The sequence below is a fragment of the Balaenoptera physalus genome, assembly GCF_965194825.1.
Source record: "Balaenoptera physalus genome assembly, chromosome: 1".
NCBI lineage: Eukaryota > Metazoa > Chordata > Mammalia > Artiodactyla > Balaenopteridae > Balaenoptera > Balaenoptera physalus.
The window spans coordinates 56,803,358-56,821,730 of NC_138882.1; the positions used below are offsets into that span (position 1 = coordinate 56,803,358).

Consider the following 18,373-nt stretch of genomic DNA (forward strand, 5'->3'; position numbering starts at 1 on the left):
CCCAGGAAGGAGAAGCAGGGCGCTAAGGTGGAGGCCAGCATTCACACACAGGACTTAACAGGGAAGGCTTCTGCAGGAATCTAGACAAGAGTTCCTCAACATGTGGTTGAGATGGTGGATACACATTATTCTCTTTATTTTTCCTGTATGCATGAAATGCTTTTATAATAAAATATTTTTAGTTAATTAAAAAAGAAAAGAGTTCCTCAACACGTGGAGTTCTGGTGCCACAGGAACCGGACCTTTACATCAAGCCCCTCCCATCCTCCACTTTAGCTTTGGTTGGTTTTCCTATGTACTTTGGGAGAATGGCATTGAGAAAACACTCTTTGACTAATCCAAGTTGCAGTTATAAAGATATCATTTCCTTTGACATTAATCTGATTTAAAAAACAAAAACAAAAACTTACCTACTATGGTACTTAAAATCTGGTGCCATATTTCCAGTTTTTCTAAATTCCATCCTGTTGGTGTATTTGTGAGTTTTGTTCTTCAAGGAGGTTTATTCAAAGAAAGAGGGAAGAAGAGAAATAACAAGTTCTTTATGAAATGATGACACCAAATTGAAGCTTTATAAGACTATGTTGCACTTAACACTTGCTGCTCCCCACCCTTTACCATGGGGACATTCTATTATGCTTATTATACTCTTATTATACTATGCTAATTGAATAAGCCCCTTCCCTGGCTCCTCGGTGTTTTCCGGAAACAATTTAAACTACTTGCCTTACCTGTTAAGGCACTGCGCCACTCAGGTTCTGGCTGCGTTTCCTTTCTTGCCCCAACTTCCTCTCCTATGTAATTCTCCCTTCTGCTTTATTGTTTTTATTCTACCATCCTGGCCTGTAGGAAGACCAAATTGTCTGTTCCCTAAATGCCACCTCCTTATATCCATGTATTTTCTGTCCCTCCTCATGAATTTCATCTTCCAGAATATCCTATCTGCCTTTCTGATCCCTAGAAGAAAAGGGACTAGATTCATTGCCCCTCATCATGGAGAGAAGATGGAAAGGTTTCCTTAAATGTTGCAGAAACATATGTTGTGCTCACCAAAAGGTACCTGGAAAGACCAGTCATAATCCCATAGCACAGCCTTCCTCAAAGCCTTTTCCAGCTTGTTTTCCCATTTGTCAGTACATTGTACATGAAAGTTATAGGGATTGTTTATTGTTAACCATGTATGTGGCAGAGAGATGAACAGTTTAAATAACATGACCGGTTAGCCAACAGGGAAATTAGAAATCATGTTGTCAGTACTTCTGAATTGAACTTTTTATTCTCAAACAAATATTTACTAAGGTGAGTTGACACATTTTAATGCATTTTTATACTTAGACAACCATAAGGTATGATAGCATGCATTGTAATATACAGTGTACAAAGTTCTTCCAGAAAAACTTCAGCACTTGATCCTCACAACCATGCTGCGATGAAATGGAACAATAGTAGGTTTATTTTATGAAGGAAGAGACTCAGACCGAAAGTTCAGTGGATTGTCCTGGGTTTCTAGCTCCTACTTAGTGCTTTTTCCACTATATTGTGCTCTCATAAAATTTGAGGACCATGAAAAGGCCCTTTTACACAAGGACATTTCTTTAATAAGTCTACCATGACACCTAAAATTATGCTATTATGGAATCATTCATTTCTTTAAATTTAAGTATTATGTCCCCAGATATAAAACATAAAGCCATAATCATAAGAAATAGTTCTAGCATAGCTGACTGTTATCTTTGATAGCTGCAAACAAGGAAACTAAAGATTGAGATATAAGTCCCCAAACTAGAAGTTTGTTGAAACACTAGTGAAAAAAAAAAAAAAGAAAAAGTCCTTGAAAAATACGGTGTGTGTCCTGTCTTTATGACTTGCTATTTTGTGATCTTGGGCAAATTACCTTTGAACATCAGTTTTCCCATGAGTCCAAGAGAGATAGTAACAATACCAAAATGAAATAAAGTACTGAGACTGTACCCTAGTACACTCTGCAAACTGAAAGTTACTACAAAAATGTTGGTTCCCACCACCATAATAAGTTAAACTATAATGATCTCCTTGAAAGACAGTCTTTATCATCTAAGATGATCTATGGGATTTTAAAAGATCACCCTTGGAAATAATATTTAGAGAATTTACAAGGGACCAATCATGATGGCAAACCTCTTTTCTGCTATCATGTTAAGTCCCTAAACCACAGAGCATTTTACTATTCCATGATTAGACATCTGCACTCACAGTGTGTTCCAAAGACTTAGGTCAGAATGGAAACAGACCTGGGAAGTTCAAAGCTGCTTTATGAGATAAGTTCTAGAACCAAGCTGAGCAGAGCAGGGCTACTTACAGAGCTTCCAAGGGTCTCCAAGTAACTCTGGGAAAATGGCAAAGCAAATCTGGCTGAAGGCACAACCAAGATAATTTTCGAGATAATCATTCATCCTCTTACTTATTCATTTATTCATTTGTACATTTAACAAATATTTATTAAAAGTCAACTATGAGGGACTTCCCTGGTGGTGCAGTGGATAAGACTCCACGCTCCCAAGGCAGGGGACCCGGGTTCAATCCCTGGTCAGGGAACTAGATTCCACATGCATGCCGCAACTAAGACCTGACACAATCTAAATAAATAAATAAATATTTTTTTTTTAAAACCTCAACTATGAGCTGGGTATTCAGTAACCTTGGGGACTTCATGAGTGAATGGAAGGACCTGGTTCTTCCCTCAGGGAGCTTTATTTTCTAGTTTTCATGAATGTGGGAAATACTTCAATCACATAGTTCCTAGAGTACTTCTTCAAGGCTTCTCAAAACCTTGTCCTGACACCTTAAAACAATGAAAATGCTCACTGAAATCTTCCAACCATATGCTTCCATTTCCTTTCCACCAACAGCCTTTGTCCTGCCCATCCTGTTCATTACTCCCTTGACCTTGCTCTCAGATATAAGACAGAACCACTCCCCTGTATTAACACACACGCATGTGTGCAAGCACACATACACACGCACACACAATGCCCTCAAACCTTGGCTAAGTCCTATTCACCCTTCAGGCATCAGTTTAAATATCTACTACTACAAGAAATACAGATGGCCAATAGGTACATGAAAAGATGTTCAGCATCGATAATTATTAGAGAAATGCAAATCAAAACTACAATGAGGTATCACCTCATACCTGTCAGAATGGCCATCATTAAAAGTCTACAAGTAGCTTTCTGTGCTACACAGACAGGGGTCCATACGGAGTTGTTCTGGATTCCCATTGTAAAATTTTTTTTTTTAAACATCTTTATTGGAGTATAACTGCCTTACAATGGGGTGTTAGTTTCTGCTTTATAACAAAGTGAATCAGTTATACATATACATATATCTCCATATCTCTTCCCTCTTGCATCTCCCTCCCACCCACCCTCCATATCCCACCCCTCTAGGTGGTCACAAAGCACAGAGCTGATCTCCCTGTGCTATGCAGCTGCTTCCCACTAGCTAGCTATTTTACATTTGGTAGTGTATATGTGTCCATGCAACTCTCTCACTTTGTCCCAGCTTACCCTTCCCCTCCCTGTGGCCTCAAGTCCATTCTCTAGTAGGTCTGAGTCTTTATTACCATTCTGCCCCTAGGTTTTTCATGAACTTTTTTTTTTTTTTTTTAGATTCCATATATATGTGTTAGCATATGGTATTTGTTTTTCTCTTTCTGACTTACTTCACTCTGTATGACACACTCTAGGTCCATCCACCTCACTACAAATAACACTATTTCGTTTATCTTTACGGCTGAGTAATATTCCATTGTATATATGTGCCACAACTTCTTTATCCATTCATCTGTCATTGGACACTTCAGTTGCTTCCATGTCCTGGCCATTGTAAATAGAGCTGCAATGAATATTGTGGTACATGACTCTTTTTGAATTATGGTTTTCTCAGGGTATATGCCCAGTAGTGGGATTGCTGGGTCCTATGGTAGTTCTACTTTTACTTTTTTAAAGAACCTCCATACTGTTCTCCATACTGGCTGTATCAATTTATATTCCCACCAACAATGCAAAAGGGTTCCCTTTTCTCCACACCCTCTCCAGCATTTATTGTTTGTAAATTTTTTGATGATGGCCATTCTGACTGGCGTGAGATAATATCTCACTATAGTTTTGATTTGCATTGCTCTAATGATTAATGATGTTGAGCATTCTTTCATATGTTTGTTGGCAATCTGTATATCGTCTTTGTAGAAATGTCTATCTAGGTCTTCTGCCCATTTTTGGATTGGGTTGTTTGTTTTTTTGATATTGAGCTGCATGAGCTGCTTGTAAATTTTGGAGATGAATCCTTTGTCAGTTGCTTCATTTGCAAATATTTTCTCCCATTCTGAGGGTTGTCTTTTTGTTTTGTTTATGGTTTCCGTTGCTGAGCAAAAGCATTTAAGTTTCATTAGGTCCCATTTGTTTATTTTTGTTTTTATTTCCATTTCTCTAGGGGGTGGGTCAAAAAGGATCTTGCTGTGATTTATGTCATAGAGTGTTCTGCCTATGTTTTCCTCTAAGAGTTTTATAGTGTCTGGCCTAACATTTAGGTCTTTAATCCATTTTGAGTTTATTTTTGTGTAGGTGTTAGGGAGTGTTCTAATTTCATTCTTTTACATATAGCTGTCCAGTTTTCCCAGCACCACTTATTGAAGAGGCTGTCTTTTCTCCATTGTATATTCTTGTCTCCTTTATCAAAAATAAGGTGACCATAGGTGTGTGGGTTTATCTCTGGGCTTTCTATCCTGTTCCAATGATCTATATTTCTGTTTTTGTGCCAATACCATACTGTCTTGATTACTGTAGCTTTGTAGTATAGTCTGAAGTCAGGGAGCCTGATTCCTCCAGCTCCGTTTTTCTTTCTCAAGATTGCTTTGGCTATTCAGGGTCTTTTGTGTTGCCGTATATATTTTGAAATTTTTTGTTCCAGTTCTGTGAAAAATGCCATTGGTAGTTTGATAGGGATTGCATTGAATCTGTAGATTGCTTTGGGTAGTATAGTCACTTTCACAGTGTTGATTCTTCCAATCCAAGAACATGGTATACCTCTCCATCTGTTTGTATCATCTTTAATTTCTTTCATCAGTGTCTTATAGTTTTCTGCATACAGGTCTTTTGTCTCCTTAGTTAGGTTTATTCCTAGGTATATTACTCTTTTTGTTGCAATGGTAAATGGGAGGGTTGCCTTAATTTCACTTTCAGATTTTTCATCATTAGTGTATGCAAGAGATTTCTGTGCATTAATTTTGTATCCTGCTACTTTACCAAATTCATTGATGAGCTCTAGTAGCTTTCTGGTAGCATCTTATAGGATTCTCTATGTACAGTATCATGTCATCTGCAAACAGTGACAGCTTCACTTCTTGTTTTCCGATTTGGATTCCTATTATTTCTTTTTCTTCTCTGATTGCTGTGGCTAAAACTTCCAAAACAATGTTAAATAATAGTGGTGAGAGTGGGCAACCTTGTCTTTTCCTAATCTTAGCGGAAATGATTTCAGTTTTTCACCATTGAGGACGATGTTGGCTGTGGGTTTGTCATATATGGCCTTTATTATGTTGAGGTAAGTTCCCTCTATGCCTACTTTCTGGAGGGTTATTATCATAAATCGATGTTGAATTTTGTCAAAAGCTTTCTCTGCATCTATTGAGATGATCATATGGTTTTTATTCTTCAATTTGTTAATATGGTGTATCACATTGATTGATTTGTGTATATTGAAGAATCCTTGCATTCCTGGGATAAACCCCAGTTGATCATGGTGTATGACCCTTTTAATGTGCTGTTGGATTCTGTTTGCAAGTATTTTGTTGAGGATTTTTGCATCTATGTTCACCAGTGATACTGACCTGTAGTTTTCCTTCTTTGTGACATCTTTATCTGGTTTTGGTATCAGGGTGATGGTGGCCTCGTAGAATGAGTTTGGGAGTGTTCCTCCCTCTGCCATATTTTGGAAGATTTCGAGAAGGATAGGTGTTAGCTCTTCTCTAAATGTTTGATAGAATTCACCTGTGAAGCCATCTGGTCCTGGGCTTTTGTTTGTTGGAAGATTTTTAATCACAGTTTCAATTTCAGTGCTTGTTACTGGTCTGTTTATATTTTCTATTTCTTCCTGGTTCAGTCTCAGAAGATTGTGCTTTTCTAAGAATTTTTCCATTTCTTCCAGGTGGTCCATTTTATAGGCATAGAGTTGCTTGTAGTAGTCTCTTAGCATGCTTTGTATTTCTGCGGTGTCTGTTGTAACTTCTTCTTTTTCATTTCTAATTTTATTGATTTGAGTCCTCTCTTTTTCTTGACGAGTCTGGCTAATGGTTTATCAATTTTGTTTATTTTCCCAAAAAGACAGCTTTTAGTTTTATTGATCTTTGCTATTGTTTCCTTCATTTCTCTTTCATTTATTTCTGATCTGATCTTTATGATTTCTTCCCTTCTGCTAACTTTGAGGTTTTTTGGTTCTTCTTTCTCTAATTGCTTTAGGTGTAAGGTTAGGTTGTTTATTTGAGATGTTTCTTGTTTCTTAAGGTAGGATTGTATTGCTATAAACTTCCCTCTTACAACTGCTTTTGCTGCATCCCATAGGTTTGGGGTCATGGTGTTCTCACTGTCATTTCTTTATAGGTATTTTTTGATTTCCTCTTTGATTTCTTCAGTGATCTCTTGGTTATTAAGTAGTGTATTGTTTAGCTTCCATGTGTTTGTATTTTTTACAGATATTTTCCTGTAATTGATACCTAGTCTCATAGCATTGTGGTCGGAAAAGATACTGGATACAACTTCAATTATTGTAAATTTATCAAGGCTAGATATGTGACCTAAGATATGATCTATCCTGGAGAGTGTTCCATGAGCACTTGAGAAGAAAGTGTATTCTGTTGTTTTTGGATGGAATGTCCTATAAATGTCAATAAAGTCCATCTTGCTTAATGTATCATTTAAAGCTTGTGTTTCCTTGTTTATTTTCATTTTGGATGATCTGTCCATTGGTGAAAGTGGGGTGTTAAAGTCCCCTACTATGACTGTGTTACTGTCGGTTTCCCCTTTTACGGCTGTTAGTATTTGCCTTATGTATTGCGGTGCTCCTATGTCGGGTGCATAAGTATTTACAATTGTTATACCTTCTTCTTGGATCGATCCCTTGATCATAATGTAGTGTCCTTCTTTGGCTCTTGTAATAGTCTTTGTTTTAAAGTATGTTCTGTGTGATATGAGAATTGCTACTCCAGCTTTCTTTTGACTTCCATTTGCATGGAATATCTTTTTCCATCCCCTCACTTTCAGCCTGTATGTGTCCCTAGGTCTGAAGTGGGTCTCTTGTAGACAGCATATATACGGGTATTGTTTTTGTATCCATTCAGCCAGTCTATGTCTTTTGGTTGAAACATTTAATCTATTTACATTCAAGGTAATTATCGATATGTATGTTTCTATTACCATTTTCTTAATTGTTTTCAGTTTGTTATTGTAGGTCTTTTCCTTCTTTTGTGTTTCCTGCCTAGAGAAGTTCCTTTAGCATATGTTGTAAAGCTGGTTTGGTGGTGCTGAATTCTCCTAGCTTTTGCTTGTCTCTAAAGGTTTTAATTTCTCCATCAAACCTGAATGAGATCCTTGCTGGGTAGAGTAATCTTTGTTGTAGGTTTTTTCCCTTTCATCACTTTAAAATGTCCTGCCACTCCCTTCTGACTTGCAGTGTTTCTGCTGAAAGATCAGCTGTTAACCTTATGAGGATTCCCTTGTATGCTATTTGTTGTTTTTCCCTTGCTGTTTCTAATATTTTTTCTCTGTATTTAATTATTGATAGTTTGGTTAATATGTGTCTTAGCATATTTCTCCTTGGATTTAACCTGTACGTGACTCTCCGTGTTTCCCGGACTTGATTAACTATTTCCTTTCCTATATTAGGGACGTTTTCAACTATAATCTCTTCAAATATTGTCTCAGTCCCTTTCTTTTTCTCTTCTTCTCCTGGGACCCCTATAATTCGAATGTTGGTGCGTTTAATGTTGTCCCAGAGGTCTCTGAGACTGTCCTCAATTCTTTTCATTCTTTTTTCTTTATTCTGCTCTGCAGTAGTCATTTCCACTATTTTATCTTCAAGGTCACTTATCCATTCTTCTTCCTCAGTTATTCTGCTATTGATTCCTTCTAGAGAATTTTAAATTTCATTTATTGTGTTGTTCATCATTGTTTGTTTGCTCTTTAGTTCTTCTAGGTCCTTGTTAAACGTTTCTTGTATTTTCTCCATTCTATTTCCCAGATTTTGGATCATCTTTACTATCATTATTCTGAATTCTTTTTCAGGTAGACTGCCTATTTCCTCTTCATTTGTTTGGTCTGGTGGGTTTTTACCTTGCTCCTTCATCTGCTGTGTGTTTCTCTGTCTTCTCATTTTGCTTAACTTACTGTGTTTGTGGTCTCCTTTTCACAGGCTGCAGGTTCATAGTTCCCATTGTTTTTGGTGTCTGCTGCCAGTGGCTAAGGTTGGTTCAGTGGGTTGTGTAGGCTTCCTGGTGGAGGGGACTAGTGCCTGTGTTCTGGTGGATGAGGCCGGATCTTGTCTTTCTGGTGGGCAGGTCCGCATCTGGTGGTGTGTTTTGGGGTGTCTGTGACCTTATTATGATTTTAGGCAGCCTCTCTGCTAATGGGTTTTGTTCCTGTCTTGCCAGTTGTTTGGCATATGGTGTCCATCACTGGAGCTTGCTGGTCACTGAGTGGAGCTGGGTCTTGGTGTTGAGATGGAGGTCTTTGGGAGATTTTCGCCATTTGATATTACGTGGAGCTGGGAGGTCTCTGGTGGACCAGTGTTTTGAACTCGGCTCTCCCACCTCAGAGGCACAGGCCTGATGCCTGGCCGGGGCACCAAGACCCTGTCATCCACATGGAAAAACAGAAAAAGGAAAAATATATACATATCATTGCTCCCAAAGTCCACTGCCTCAATTTGGGATGATTCGTTCTCTATTCAGATATTCCACAGATGCAGGGTACATCAAGTTGATTGTGGAGATTTAATCCACTGCTCCTGAGGCTGCACGGAGAGATTTCCCTTTCTCTTCTTTGTTCGCACAGCTCCCGGGGTTCCGCTTTGGATTTGGCCCCGCCTCTGCGTGTAGGTCGCCTGAGGGCATCCGTTACCGCTCAGACAGGATGGGGTTAAAGGAGCAGCTGATTCGGGGGCTCTGGCTCACTCAGGCTGGGGGGGAGAGAGGGGTATGGAATGCGGGGCGAGCCTGTGGCAGCAGAGGCCAGCATAACATTGCACCAGCCTGAGATGTGCCGTGTGTTCTCCCAGGGAAGTTGTCCCTGGATCACGGGACCCTGGCAGTGGCGGCTGTACAGGTCCCGGGAGGGGAGGTGTGGATAGTGACCTGTGCTTGCACACAGGCTTCTTGGGGGCTGCAGCAGCCGCCTTAGCGTCTCATGCCCGTCTCTGGTGTTCACGTTGATAGCCACGGCTTGCGCCTGTGTCTGGAGCTCATTTAGGTAGTGCTCTTAATCCCCTCTCCTCGCGCACCCCAAAACAAAGAGGCAAGAAAAAGTCTCTCGCCTCTTTGGCAGCTCCAGACCTTTTCCTGGACACACTCCCAGCTAGCTGTGGCACACTAGCCCCCTTCAGGCTGTGTTCACACAGCCAACCCCAGTCCTCTCCCTGGGATCTAACCTCCAAAGCCAGAGCCTCAGCTCCCAGCTCCCACCTGTCCCGTCATTTGAGCAGACAAGCCACTCGGGCTGGTGAGAGCTTGCAGGCACCGATCCTCCCTGCAGGACTCTCTTGCTTTGCCCTCTGCACCCCTGTTGCTGCACTCCCCTCCGTGGCTCTGAAGCTTCCCCCCTCCGCCACCCGCAGTCTCCACTCACAAAGGTGCTTCCTAGTGTGTGGAAACCTTTCCTCCTTCACAGCTCCCTCCCACTGGTGCAGGTCCCATCCCTACTCTTTTGTCTCTGTTTTTCTTTTTTCTTGTGCCCTACCCAGGTACGTGGGGAGTTTCTTGCCTTTTGGGAGGTCTGAGGTCTTCTGCCAGCTTTCAGTAGGTGTTCTGTAGGGGTTGTTCCACATATAGATGTATTTCTGATGTATTTCTGTGAAGGAAGTTTTTCTCCACGTCTTACTCTTCCGCCATCTTGAAGCTCTAGCCCTCCCATCGTAACTTAAAGGGAAACTTCCACAATGTCTGGAGCCCTTGATGTCCTGCAAATGAAGGCGGAGGATGTCTTCAAATTCCTTGCAGCAGGAACCCACTTAGGTGGCAGCAACCTTGACTTCCAAATGGAATAGTACATCTACCAAAGGAAAAGTGATGGCATCTACATCATAAATCTGAAGAGAACCTGGGAGAAGCTTCTGTTGGTAGCTCGTCCCATTATTGCCATTGAAAACCCAGCTGATGTCAGTGTCATACCCTCCAGGAATACTGGCCAGTGAACTGTGCTGAAGTTTGCTGCTGCCACTGGAGCCACTCCTATTGCAGGCCACTTCACTCCTGGAACCTTCACTGACCAGATCCAGGCAGCCTTCAGGGAGCCAAGACTTCTGGTGGTTACTGATCCCAGAGCTGACCACCAGCCTCTCACAGAGGCCTCTTACATTAACCTGCCTACTATTGCTTTGTGTAACACAGACTCTCCTCTGTATTATGTGGACATTGCCATCCCATGCAACAAGAAGGGAGCCCAGTCAGTGGGTCTGATGTGGTGAATGCTCGCCCAGGATGTTCTGCGCATGCGCGACACCATCTCCCGTGAACAACCATGGGAGGTCATGCCTGATCTCTGCTTCTACAGAGATCCTGAAGAGATTGAAAAGGAAGAGCAGGTGACAGCCAAGAAAGCTGTGACCAAGGAGGAATTTCAGAGTGAATGGTCTGTTCCAGATCCTGAGCTCACTGCTTCTCAACCTGAGGTGGCAGACTGGTCCGAATGTGTGCAGGTGCCCTCTGTGCCTATTCAGCCGTTCCCCACTGAAGACTGGAGTGCTCAGCCTGCCACTGAAGACTGGTCTGCAGCTCCCACTGCTCAGGCCACTGAATGGGTAGGAACAACCAGTGAGTCATCTTAAGCTGTTCTTCCACACTCTTTTAAAATGGAAATAGGTTGACGGAAAATAAACAGTTTCTTAAATACAATAACAATAAGTCTACATATAACAATAAGTCTACAAATAACAAATGCTGGAGAGGATGCAGAGAAAAGGGAACCCTCCTACACTGTTGGTAGGAATGTAAGTTGGTGCAGCCACTGTGGAAAACAGTATGGAGGTTCCTCAGAAAACTAAAAATAGAATTACCAATATGATCAAGCAATCCCACTCCTGGGCAAATATCCAGACAAAACTATAATTCAAAAAGATACATGCACCGCTATTTCATAGCAGCACTATTCACAATAGCCAAGACATGGAAACAACCTAAATGTCCGTCAACAGATGAATGGATAAAGAAGATGTGGTATATATATGCAATGGAATACTACTCAACCATAAAAATGAACGAAATAATGCCATTCGCAGCAACATGGATGCAACTAGAGATTATCATACAAGTGAAGTAAGTCAGAAAGAGAAAGATAAATACCATATGATATCATTTATAAGTGGAATGTAAAATATGACACAAGTGAACCTATCTACAAAACAGAAACAAATTCACGGACATAGAGAACAGACTGGTGGTTGCCAAGGGGGAGGGGGTTGGGATAGGGATGAAGTGGGAGGTTGGGGTTAGCAGATTAAGCTTTTATATATAGAATGGATAAACAAGGTCCTACTATATAGCACAGGGAACTATATTCAATATCCTATGATAAACCATAATGGAAAAGAGTATTTTAAGAAAAGAATGTATATATATGTATAACTGAACTACTTTTCTGTACAGTAGTAATTAACACAACATTATAAACAACTATACTTCAATAAAAAAGAAAAGAAAAGAAAAGAGAAAAGAAATGCACCTAGATGCACACCAAACATAAAAGAATGTTCTCAGCAGGAATGATGACCAAAAACTGGGAAAGATCCAAATGTCCATCAAAAGTAGAATGGATAGGGACTTCCCTAGCAGTCCAGTGGTTAAGACTCTGCGCTTCCAATGCAAGGGGCACGGGTTCGATCCCTGGTTGGGGAACTAAGATCCCACATGCTGCATGGCATGGCCAAAAAATTAAAATTTAAAATAAAAAAAAAGTAGAATGGATAAATTCTTATGTATTTATACAATGTAATACCATATGACAGTGATAATCAGGGAACAACAGCCACATGCAACAGCTATGAATGATCGTCATTGAGTGAAAGAAGCTACCACAAAAGAGTACATGTTGTAGAAATTCATTTATAAAAACTACAAAAATTAGGAAAAATAATATTTAGTGATAGGATTCTGGTTCCCTTTGGGTATTGGAGGTTGTGGCTGGGAAAGGACATTATGGGGGATTCTTGAGTTCTGGTGATGCTTTACTTCTTCATCTGGGTAGTTACACCCATGTGTTCACTTTGAGAAAATTCATGGTAATAAACACTTAGAATTTTTTAAATAAATAAAATATCACTTCCAAAAAGGTATCAACCCCATGATGAAGGTTAGCTCTTCTTGTTTTATACTTCTGTATATCGCATATGCTGTCTCTATATAATCTATTTTATGACCCTCTTCACACTCATAGTCACTTGTTCAATATTTTTCTTAAGCTCTGTAAGGGCATAGAGTTTATGCCCCAACACCTAGCACAGTGCCCACAAAGGTAGATAGTTAATAAATATTTTTTGCATGATTAAATGAATCTCAATGACACCTTGCACTAAGGTGAATTTTAAATATGCCTGCTCACTCTTCTGAGTTGATCTCAAACTTTTCTGCTTGCTTGAAAGAGTACATTCCTCCACACTAGTCTCCTGAGAGCACAACCTTTTTTTTTCCCTCCAAGTGTGATTTCCCTGTCATGTACATTCATGGCACCACATAAATATTAAAAGCATGATCAAATGTTCCGCAGTTGGAATATGTTGAGTGAATGACTCAGTGAGAAGTGTCCTTCTGTTGTGTGATTAAACAAGACACATAATATTACATGTTGTCAGAACAGGATGAAGTCAACATAATCTAGATTAATGTGGATGTTACTGGCTTGTCCATGTCCAGAATGGATGGGGAATCTGGCATTGCCCCTGGCCAATGGAAAAAAACTTAGACAAGTTCTGAAGCTAATATTTTTTGATCTTTCCATACCCTGAGCAGCATTGCTTCGCTACTGTGGATTGGGGAGAAGGTAGGATTATTCAGAACACATGGAGCACTTGGGGAAAGAGAACACAAAACACTTAAAACTCGACTCTGATAAACATAAAACTTGTGTCCTGCCAAGTTCAAATGCAGTTTTTCCAAGATACAAATTTCATGGATAAGTTCAGGGAACCAAAGGGACATTTGATCAGTTGGCAACTGAGCTGAAGCTGGTTCAGGATCCAAATTCTTTCCTCACATCTTCACATCCAACCCCTCCCCCCACTCCACTACTACTTGGGTATCCCATGGTGTCAAATTTAGCCTTCAGATTCTTTCACACAGGCTGTCTTTAAAGGCCTTAATGAGGAGAGGAAAAAAATGACAGAAAACAAAGAAACACATGAGCTGTTCTTTCACCTCTCCACCACCTGAATGGATCCAGTGTCCCTCCTCTTTATAAAATTCTGCCCCAAAATGGTGCTGCATCATATGTGTGCCAGTGAAAGTAGGCATGAGGGTGGGGGAGAGGAGAATTGGGGCTGGATGGTTCAGGTTATGGAGACAGTGTGTTCTTTCAAAAAGAGAAAGAAACCCTTTTAAAAAAGAAAGAAGAAGCCAGTCTGAAAGTCTGTAAAATGACATTCAACTGAAGTTCCTTTCTTTAAACATAAACAGATGTATAATGTCCATAAGTCCTCAAATGGAATAATGCCTAAGTACCTAAAGGCAGAATGTGGTTGGATACCCAATAAGAAATTATGATTTAAAACATTGCATTGTCTAAAGAGCGATAGTTAAGATAATCAAATTCATTCTTTCATTCAACTAACATGCATTGAATATCTACACTGTGCCCACAGACTGCGCTATGTGCCAGGGTATTCACATAGGTAAGAGGCCTACACCCTGGAGGAGTTTATATTTTAGTGGAGGAGATAAGATAATAAAGAATTGTAGTAACACTGTGAGCATAGAAGGAAGGAAGGAAAGAAGGAAGAGGAAGATAGGTAAGGAGATGGTAGTATGGAAGAGAAACTGTCTAAATCTACCCGGAAAATTCTGGAATGACTTTAGTGGATGACACTAACATGAATAATTAATAGTGGCATTAGCAATAATTGTTATTGTTATTTTTATTGTTGCATCCTGGTGAATCTGGGGTGACATATAATGGTATGAATAATATGGGTCAAGTACATTAAAATAATCCCTTTTTAAGTAAGAAAGTTCATTGCATTACATAAAAATATCTAAAACAGGCAGTGACGTATTGTCAAAAATGATTTTCAGTGAATAGGAAGGTCACTGGACAACAGAAGCCCTGACAAAATTACAAGAAAGTCAAATTGTTCTGGTAATTGCTAATAATTAACCCTTGGTATTTTATAAGACAGTTTAAAATAATAAAACATTAGAATTAGAAGAGACCTAGACAGACATTTAGCTTAATATTAGTATTCCTTTACTACACATTTGTCTACCCTTCTATCTGCCCTATTAGTCTGTAAGCTCTTTGAGGGTAGGGTCTGTGTCTTATTTATTTTGTGTCATAGTACTAAACAAGAAACAAGAGCTCAATAATGGGGGCTTCCCTGATGGCACAGTGGTTGAGAATCTGCCTGCCAATGCAGGGGACGCGGGTTCGAGCCCTGGTCTGGGTAGATCCCACATGCCGTGGAGCAACTAAGCCCGTGCGCCACAACTACTGAGCCTGCACTCTAGAGCCTGAGTGCCACAACTACTGGGCCTGCACGCCACAACTACTGAAGCCCACGTGCCTAGAGCCCGTGATCCACAACAAGAGAAGCCACTGTAATGAGAAGGCCGCACACTGCAGGGAAGAGTAGCCCCCGCTTGCAGCAACTAGAGAAAGCCCGCACACAGCAACGAAGACCCAACTCAGCCAATAATAAATAAATTAAATAAATTAATTTAAAAAAAAAGAGAGCTCAGTAATGTTTTCCAAAGGAAGAAACTAAGAGGCTATTTATTCAACCCCTTTACTTCAAAAGAATGGAAACCGAGCCTCAGAGTTATGAAGGACTAAAAGGCAAAACAAAATTTTTTAATAGTAAAGACAAGCGTGGAACCCAGATCTCTTGACCCCAGGCCAGGTTACTGTCCATCATACCATATTACCCATCTACAATCAATCACTAATCAATGGAACATGTAGAGAAGAATGTTTTGGGGTCATAGTTTCTAAAGTTCTGTTATCTTCTTGTAGCGTTCCCCTACATCTTTCACCTCCTCCATGTAGATGCCAAAAACAAACAAACAAACAAAAAAACCCAGAGAATATAAATTTGAAATCCCATTTTTAAAATGCTGCTGATGATTGAAACCCTAAGTCTCACCTCTGACATTGTCCCCAGACCCCATAGATCCCTAAGACAACTGGAAGTCTCACAAAGTATGTGAAACTAGCCCAGTTTCCCATGTTTTTTTTCACTTTCTACTGTAGGTCATTAGCAGGATTCTATTTTAGGACAGAAATGCTTTTACTACCCCTCAAATCATACCAAAGTAGGTAGTTTTCTACTGAATTGATTCTGCATAGCAAAAAGCACTGCTGGCTTATCTGTTCTTCCAAGCAGTAGAGGGCCTTTCTCTTAGCCTGATATGGTTTTTTATCCCTGTACACCTTGTACTGTGATGTTGAGGGTGGTGATGGTGATGATGATTTTTATTTTCTATTTGTCTTTGGTTAACATTGATTGAGTTTTGCCTTAAGGATTCCAGGTTAAAAGTTAAGACAGTAGAGGAACTAACTTTCTGAGAGTTTCCATTCATAAATAAATAAAGCAAAAATTTAGGTAATGATCATGGTGCTGTCAAAACATCTTGACATACAGTCTTTCATCTAATCCACCCAGGGCAAGAGGTTTTTATTCTTATTTTACAAGTGAGAATACTAAGCCTCTGGTGATTACCCACACTCACATAGCTAATGAATGGTGAAAATGACACTCCAATCCAACACTTTGGACTCCAAATCATCTTGGAATTTTGCCTAGCACAAGACAGGGCAAAGGGTAATCAGCAAAATCCAGCGGGTGAAAATTAAATTTCCTTTATCAGGAAATTAAAGAACTAAAATCAAATAGATTAAATTAAACCAATTTTGTGTCAAGCTCCCAGAATTAAAACTGAATTCTTAATCTCAATTCACTCTCTATATAGGGCCACCATATTGACCTTGGAAAACTATAAAGTTGGATTATTTTCATCATTTAGCAAGGAGGAAAAAAAAGCTGAAAACAATTAGGAAGGCCAAGCAAGTAGAAGGATGTTTTGACTCCAGTTGGTATAGAAATAGATTCAGAAAAAAATCAGATGTGAGCCATCCCTTATGAGGCTCCAGTACTCATTTGTCGGGGTTAAATTTGATACTGTATCATAAGTGTGTATTACATAAGATTCTGAAAACTCAGTGTTTCCAAATGGCTGTTCCTTCTAGAATATCGTTCTGGCTGCAGAGGTATACAGTCCTAAAAGCAGAAGGATACTTTATCAAGAAAGCAGAAACTGATTCACCATATTGAATTTCTAAATTTTACAGAGTTTTCAACACAATTCTTTTTTAATTATGAGACATTGAGATAAATTTGAATCTTAAACTTATTCCACTGGTGTCAGCTGTTGATCCTTTTATGAGCAAACAATCTGATATTCTCACTCAATAGGGAGGCACTCTGACAGGGATCTTGTCCCAAGAAAACTTACTCTTTTTTTTTGACTCATTAGAGATCTCAATACATCTCCTAAGAGCATTACTTATTTTCCAGGGTCACACAGACCTTAAATATTCAATTACCCAGAAAAGAAAATCAGTGACTGGCATTAAAAACAACTGAATCTACAGATGGCTTAAATGAACATTCTGGGAATCACTAGAGCCACTCAGTATTCTCCAGGGAGCATTAATAATGTAATTCCTAACTGCTGTAACTTAATTCATTATATACTACTGAGCACCAGGTATATGCAAAGTACTACACTCAGTGTAATAGAGAGAAAACCATGGTCCTCGTTCTCAAGGAGTTCACTGTGTAACAAGAGACAGTAGATATGCTTATAAGAGACTATAAAACAAGTAAAAGTACCATAAGAAATGCCACAGGACTCCAATAGTCAATTTCTGCTCCTATTTGCTAACCTCAGATTACCTACAGCAAAGCTGATGTTAATTTCTGCTATACAAAGAGCATCAAGAATCTTCTGACTGGGTCAGATTCTACCTCAGAGTCAAGGTTTTGTTCTTTGAATCTGTTTTCGCTCCTGCTTTGGTCTTCCTTTTTGTCCCTGACCCTTTCCCAGCTCTTCCTCTATCTCTACCTGCTAAGACTTTAGGCTATTGGTCCTGTCTTGCTCTATACTGAGGGTTCTATGCTCTCTTGATTTCTGTTCTTCTGCCCAGGTTTATTCCACTGCCAGGTTGTGACAACATGTCTGTGACACTGTCAGACTGCTCATCTGAATTCTGGCTCTTGAACCTTGATCCTTAGCTCTGGTTTACTCTTAGGACTATGTCTGCCTATGTCTTTTCAACCCACACCTAATTCCTGTTCCCTATCAAACTCTTAGACACTGCAAGTACATTGATAGGATCTTAGAGATACAGAATAAAATCACTGAGTAATACATCTAATCAAATTGTTTGAACAAAGATAATGAAAATTATTTGTCAGTTAAATGACTGAATTAGAAGAATCTTTTGAAAAGAGGATTCATGCTGTGAACTGAACCACATCAAAGATCAAAATCACCAAATTAAATACCCTAACAAGAAAAATGTGTGTTATGTAGAAGCAGCTACTTTCTGAGAATTTTATCTCAAGGCCCCCAATATAGCATAAAATCATGTATCTAAGAGCTAGAAAGAACTTTAGAGGTTGTCTAGTTAAACCTTGTACTTGGTAAAAAACAAAACAAGCCTCCTGTAGATAACCCTCTTAGGAAGGTCTTCAACCTCATTTATCCAACCCACACTTACTGATCATCCACTATGGGCCAATCTCCTGCTACAACAGGAGATATAAAAATGAAACAAAGATCTAGGCATCAAGAAGCTTCCAACCAGGCCAGGGATAAACAAGAAACAAGTAATTGTAATACTGTGTGATGACTATTATA

At 39.6% G+C, this 18,373-nt stretch overlaps 1 protein-coding gene and 1 pseudogene across 9 annotated transcripts in view; one reads left to right on the top strand and one right to left on the bottom strand.

Annotated features, from left to right (window-relative positions):
• Positions 1 to 10,026, bottom strand: part of PAPPA2 (pappalysin 2) — a 431,292-nt gene extending 421,266 nt beyond the window's left edge. For all 8 annotated transcript variants that reach the window (XM_082437017.1, XM_082437016.1, XM_082437015.1 and 5 more), the window contains exon 1: positions 411 to 10,026. The gene's annotated coding sequence lies outside the window, so the exon portion shown is untranslated. The remainder of the gene's footprint in view (positions 1 to 410) is intronic.
• Positions 10,027 to 10,185: 159 nt separating this feature from the next.
• Positions 10,186 to 18,172, top strand: LOC309649131 (small ribosomal subunit protein uS2 pseudogene; annotated as a pseudogene). The gene has a single exon. The product of its transcript is annotated as a small ribosomal subunit protein uS2 pseudogene (transcript).
• Positions 18,173 to 18,373: the final 201 nt, after the last annotated feature.